Source organism: Nycticebus coucang, chromosome 7 (genome assembly GCF_027406575.1).
Source record: "Nycticebus coucang isolate mNycCou1 chromosome 7, mNycCou1.pri, whole genome shotgun sequence".
In the NCBI taxonomy this organism is placed as follows: Eukaryota; Metazoa; Chordata; class Mammalia; order Primates; family Lorisidae; genus Nycticebus; species Nycticebus coucang.
The window spans coordinates 19,279,606-19,286,504 of record NC_069786.1 but is presented as its reverse complement, the minus strand read 5'-3'; the positions used below and the strand labels follow the sequence as shown (position 1 = coordinate 19,286,504).

Sequence of the window (6,899 nt, the reverse complement as noted above, 5' to 3'; positions counted from 1 at the left end):
TGTCTGGAGGTGCTTGGGTGTCTTTGAAGGAGGAAATTGGGAGGAGAAACAAGTGAAGGATATAAAAGCAGCAAAAAGGATGGATGTGGACTTTCAGGATTATTCAGAGGGTCTAGAGCAGTGGTTCTCAGCCTGTGGGTTGCGACCCACAGGGACTGTATTAAAGGGCCGCGGCTTTAGGAAGGTTGAGAACCACTGGTCTAGAGAAAGGCTGCATCCCATCCAAAGTAATCTTACTTGACAAAAAGACCACTTGATTATTAAGGCTGAGCAGTATATCCCAGGATGCATATGTGGCTTTGGATGAATCACAGAGCCCCTCTGCTCTCAGGTTACTCATCCTTGTAAAGCCAGTCAAGTAATGAATCTGCAGCTTCCCTGGATTGATTTGAGGAAACAAGGAAAACCACAGCATGAAAGTGCATTGAGAAAGTAAAAAGAGGCTATGCAGAAGTGCAAGTTGATGTGATTGTTAACATAATAATATTGATTTTAATAATATTGATTTTAAAACATCTATTACCTGTGAAATGAATCTGCTTTGGTGTCTAGAGTTACCAGTGCTCAATCCACCAGGCCGGCCATGGAAGTCCACTCCAGACAATGCGACACACAGCATCTTCTTACCCTTCCTCTTCAACAAGCTCCGCCAGCCATTAGTGTTTTCCATTCTGAATCCCCCGTGCCTCTCTGGACTTTAATGTGCCATTGGTCTTATCCTGTGGTTAGGCACATGCCACACAAGTTACCTGACCCCTGCCTTCTCTCAGGCAGCCTGCTGCTGCTTCTGTATGTATTAGAGGCCAAGGCTTCTTCCTTCCACTCTCCTGCCCCATAGATGCTCCCCAGCTCCCTGCCATGGCCACTCAGAGAAATCCCACTTGTCTTAGCTCCACTTGGCAATCCTTTGCATTTCAGTGTACACGATAGTCCCCTTTATATGCACCACTACAATGAATATCATAATAATAGAGTAGTAATATGTAATAATATATAGTATATATACTTATAGTATACGTATATACTATAACTATAGTATATGGCATATGATATGTACTATATATTATTATATATTACTACTACTATATACTATACATACTATATATTATTATATATTACTACTACTATATACTATACATACTATATATTATTATATATTACTTCTACTATATACTATACTATATATTATTATATATTACTACTACTGTATACTATACATACTATATATTATTATATATTACTACTACTATATACTATACTATATATTATTATATATTACTACTACTATATACTATACATACTATATATTATTATATATTACTACTGCTATAATATATACTTATAGTATATGTTATGCTATTTATATACATGTCATATATCCTACGTGTGTTAATATGTATATGTAATACCATACAAGGTATTATGTATATAGTATATATCAGAATATATTACAAAATGCACAATATATTACAATATAATTTCTTATTCAATCGTCAGAAAAACCTACTGAGGTATGTATGATCTCCATGTTATAGACGAGGAAACTGAGGATCAGAGTGGTTTGGGTAAGCTGTCCAAAGACATTCAACTGGAAACGTGTGAAGCCAGAAGCTAACCGTGAGGCTTCTCTTTTAACTGCTGTTCTTTATTGCTTTCACCGATTCTTGTAATTCTGTAGCAATAGGTTATAAGGTTCTGTATTGGTATTTCTGCTGTTGAGTAGTGAGATGGTTGTGGCAAAGGGTGTGTGTGCACAGACATGTGATGACTTTTCAATCTGATTGTCAGTTTCTTGATGGCAGGAGCCAAGCTTCCAGCTTAAGGTGGGAACTCCCTAAAGGCCGGTGTGTACCATGAAATTGGACATCTCCATAGATGATGATGCATGGTAATAAAGCAACGTTTAAAAAGCTGCCTGAGCCTTCCGCTCCCTGTTGTCCCACCTGCTGATGCCCAGGGATGGGCACTACCACCTGTGAAAAGTGTGGCAAGGTGAAATACGCAGCATTTAAAGGACGGTAAAAGACACATTAGCATCAAATTGAAAACGTGGCTTCTTGTGACAAAAGAATGTTAGCTGTAGAAAAGTGAGTGGGGGCTGTGGCACATACTTGTGAAAATGAGCAACATCTGAAACTCAGATTTTGTATTAACGGCAATTTTCCAATATTTATGTTGTGAGTTTGATTTCCAGTATCTCTCTGGACCCTCCAACCCCAGCACTGTGTGTCTTTGTTTTCTTCAGGGAAGATAGAAAAATAACATGTCTTTTCCTTTTCTCCTTTTTATGATTACCATACCTGAGAAATTAAAATTGCTTTATAGGCAGCAGATATCTTAGAACCATGTTTGCAAGACCTGCATGTTAGAAAGCGCCTCCTCCCCATTCTTGCCAAGCAAGGAACACAGAGCCCTGGTGGGAGAGCAGCCCCCTTTCCTTGCACCCTCTGCACTGGTCTCCCCTGCCCAGCACCAAGTACTTCCCATCCTCACCAGTGTCCCCTCCTGCTTCTCGACCTATCTCGGGTCTCATTTTCCCAACTCACATCCACCTTGCATTTCTTAGTCAGCGTATTCTTCCCAAAGTGCAGCTGTGGTCAAACCGATTCCACTCCGGAACTTTCCTGCCCATCTCCCCATTTGCCTCACATGCTGAACAAGACATGAGCCCCCACAAAAAGTAAGCTCTTCCTCAGAGAGGCCCTATGCCTCCCTTCAAGGCTTCCTTGTGTGATTTCTCTTCAGTGATCCATCAAACCCTTGACACATTTCACATTTCTTTTGGGGAACTTAACCATGTATCAGGCATTGTGCTGGGATCACACACAAAACAAAAAATAGCCTGAATTGCCTTCAAATTATTGAGGGTCTAGTGTGGCAGATGTTTGATAACAATATTCTATGTTAAGTGTCATGATGGATGAATGCATAGGTTTCTAGGGGAGTATGGAGGTGGGAGCATTCAACTAACCCACAGCAATCAGAGAAAGCTTCCTAGAAGAGAAGATGTATCTGTTGGTCTTAAAGAAAATCAGCATTTACTGTCTCCCAAAATAGCCCTGCCTGCCTTCTTCTTTGTGTATGTGTTTTCTTCTAGATTAAATGGCCTTGCCTTATCCACACCTCCTGAAATTTATTCTTGGTTTAAGACTCATTCAAATGCCACTCCCTCATTTAAGAATCATTTCTGGATTCCCCAACTTGAAGAGACCCCCACTCTTTTGACTGGGGGGCTGGTATTTTGCCCATAGTCTTGCCCCTGTGGCTCTTTATCTTCTCTCACTCTGCCTTTATGACAGTTATTTTACAATATTATCTCAACATCCGCAACCTTATGTTTCACTCATTACTCATATAAAGCATGGAGCTTTATATGGCTGCCCTGATGGTGTTTGAATTAACTGCTTTGCATTTATGTCCCCCTAAAGAGACCAGGAGCTGCCCAGGATGCCCAGGAAGGATTTGAATGAATTGTGGAGCCAGACTTGCTGAGTTAGCTCAGGGCTCAGGCCTTATCAGGCTGAGGTCATGGATGGTCACTGTGTGGCTCAGAGACCTTGGCTAAGTGCCCTGAACTCAGGATAGGTCCCAAAATCCATCTTTCAACTTTGGGCCGTTGGTCACAAAGCCTACAGATGTGCAGGAGAATGCAGAGGCTGGAGGAAACAGGTAATAGGGGGAAAGGCAGCTTTAGTGTTAGGAAACTAGGATTCCAGGGCCCTGTGTAACTTTCTGTTGAGTCACATCAGAGATCTTTGCCTTGGTTTCCTGAGTTGCAAAAGATTGGCCTGAGATTAAGGGATTTCTCCAACTCAAAATAGTACAAACTATGATGGCAACAGCTGCTATCACTAATTTTTATCTGGGGTACGGTGTGTAAATTCTAATTTGAAAAGTGGCTGCCCCTGTGGTCACATGACATGGCCCAGCTTCCTCTGTCCTTTGACTCAAACTGGAAAATATCTTTTCAGTTGTTGACTGGGAATTGTGCTCTTTTGGTCAAAAACTGAGAGAACATCAATGTGAAATGCCACATTTCACAGCTTCGATGACTTAACTGGAAGCTCATACCTGCCCACTGGTCATTTGGTTTTGAGAATAGGCTATGAAAGGCTTCAATTCAATATATTTTACCCAGAGAGAGTTTATAAGCAGGGAAGATGTCCATTGTGAAGGGCATTAAGAGCTTCTGAAATTGTCATTAACAGTTCTTCTTGATGCTCACTTTAATGAAATGATGGCAGTGACATAAGAAAAAAAAATAACAGCCCAATCTTTGTGTTTTGTAATGAATAATAAAGTATTTTAACCACTTCAGGGACTTAACACCACGTTAATCCTTTAATCCCTAGAAAAACCAATTTTGTTGACATAAAAAGGGGATATTTAACTTCATCCAATTAATTTTCTACCTTAGAGATGCCATGATTATGAAGATTAGATTGAATAGATTCATTAGAGCTGCCATATTGTGTATTAAGTAGTGGCTTTGACATCAAAAAGTAGCCTCAGAGAAGAAATTCTATGTCATGATTTTGTTTACGTTCGCCCACTTCGAAATGCCAGGGCATTGAGGCCTTCAGGTCTTAGCACTGTGGCTCGCACCAAAGTGCTGACATCTGCAACTACTCAGCCACCACGCAGCCAGTAAAGCAGCAACTCGTCTGACATTCCTGCAATACCACCTCCCTCTCTCTGTGCGAGCTCCCAATGAGAGCCATGCCTGCAAGGAGATTGAACTGCATGCCGCAGAAACATTCCTAACAGTAAAAAGTTAGCAAAGTGTGAACTCAATTTTAAATTACTCAGCGTGGGAAAGCACACCATTTAAATGGTTCTCAGAACAATGGATTGGAATTGGAGATGGAAGATAAATGGTTAGAGATTTAATTATTTTTGCATTGGACTTCAACAGGCAGACATGGGAAGGGTTTAATTCTACTCCCACCCCTACCCCCCAGCCAGAATTGAATTTACTGGGCTGAAAGAGAAGGGATGATGGAAAGTGAGGGCTCTCTTGGTGCCACAACTATTTCAGTGGTGTCCCTGGACTCTCCTAGGTAAAGATAGGGCCTTGAAGAAGAAAAAACGGGATGTGGGAAATGTCAGGGTGATCTGTCACTCTTATTCCTGCAGCCACTTTCAGTCGATGTTGCTGACCCTGTCTTTCATCCAAGCTGCAGAGCTGGGGCAGGCGTTGTGTTGTGTGTTAGCTTCCCTTCTGTGTCTTGCTCAGTGCTTGGCATGCAAGTAGCATTGCCTATCACAGTGCTTTCTACTGGGAATGACATGATATGACTACCAAAAAGTGACTCTGATGTTCTCTATGTGGCTTGCAAGGGAACGTGGTACCGCAAACAAATGGGAAGCTTTGGAAACAGTCTGGAATCTGAATCTTTGTCCTATCAACCTTCAGCTCTCTAGCTTTGGAAAAGTTGCTTGACTTGGTTATCTCATTGGTTCAAGGAGAGAATGGTGCCAACCTCTTAGCATTTTTACAAAGTTCAACTCTGTAAGGCAACGGGATAATAAAAACCCAGACAGAGGTGGAGGGTAGACTTTAATTTACTTTTCCCCCACCATGCGGAAATTCATCTCAATACTTGATCAACTTAGGCACACATAATAGAAACTTAAGGAATTACTGAGGTTGTCTAGATTTTCACCTTAATTTTGCACATGATAAGTGAAGGGACTTGCTCAAGGCCAGGTGACTGATTGATCCTAGAATGGGCCAGAACCAAGAATCCTTGCTCCTGAGTCAGAACTGTTTCACTGACTTCTGATAGCTTGGTTAGGGGAAGCAATTTTTTTTTTTTTTTGGAGACAGAGTCTCACTTTGTCACCCTCGATAGAGTCCTATGGCATCCTAGCTCACAGCAACCTCAAACTTTTGGGCTCAAGTGATTCTCTTGCCTCAGCCTCCCTAGTAACTGGGACTATAGGCGCCTGCCACAACACATGGCTGTTTTTAGAGATGGAGTCATGTTTTTGTTCAGCCTGGAAACATTAAAAATATGGACTGCTTTAAGAATTTGCATGCCGTCCTTGTGCAAAGGCCATGCTAATCTTCTCTGTGTCATTCCAATTTTAGTGTATGTGCTGCTGAAGCGAGGGCAGGGGTGGGGAGGGGAAGCAATTCTCATCTGGTCCATCTCTTCCCCACTGACTGAATCGCAAAGGGTCTTCTAATAGGACTTCTAATCACCAATAGTCCCACTTCCTTAAACTCCCTGTTTAGGTCCCACTGCCTGGTGTTTCGACTCTGTAACTTCCATTGGGATGTTTCAGGGAGGACATGTTGGTTTTCTCTTGGAAGCTGCTCTTCGCTGTATTTTTGCTCAACTGCTGTAGCCTGGCAACTTGACATGTACTTTTGTGAGTGTCTCAGTCCCTAAATAAGAACATACCTTTTCTTTCGACCTCCAGGTTTCCCAGGCAGCCAGACCAGAGCTAGAGGCTAGGCATCACCAGGAAAGGAATTGAGGGGACAGGATTTGGGTTCCCAGATGGAACTCTGAGCTGAGCTCAGTAGGAGCTGGGCCACACATGGCAGTGGCCTTCCTATGCCCTCTTCTTGTAAGTCTCATCTGCCTGACCATTTCCAGGATACCAGTGGTGAGCCCAAGCTGGGGTCTCCTTGGGGTTGGTGCAGGGTCTCCTTTGTTGTTACAGACAAAGGAGGGAAACCAGAGCAGGGACTTTTCACGCCTGTTCCAGACAAGGGCCATAGTCATCAAGGTCTACTATATTTCCTGGAAGAGTACAGCATTTGTTCCTGCTAAAGACCAACCTTCTAAGTTTATCTCCTGCCTTCCTGAAGCTTCATAATCTTCAGAAAAATAATGGTATTTAGGGGAAACATTCCTTTGAATGGAAGTTTCCACAATGATACTAGA

At 42.2% G+C, this 6,899-nt stretch overlaps 1 non-coding gene across 1 annotated transcript; it reads right to left on the bottom strand.

The window, feature by feature from the left end:
- Window positions 1–6,011: 6,011 nt before the first annotated feature.
- Window positions 6,012–6,114, bottom strand: LOC128590991 (U6 spliceosomal RNA). Its single transcript, XR_008381447.1, has one exon. It is a non-coding gene; the product is annotated as a U6 spliceosomal RNA (small nuclear RNA).
- Between the last annotated feature and the right edge of the window lie 785 nt (window positions 6,115–6,899).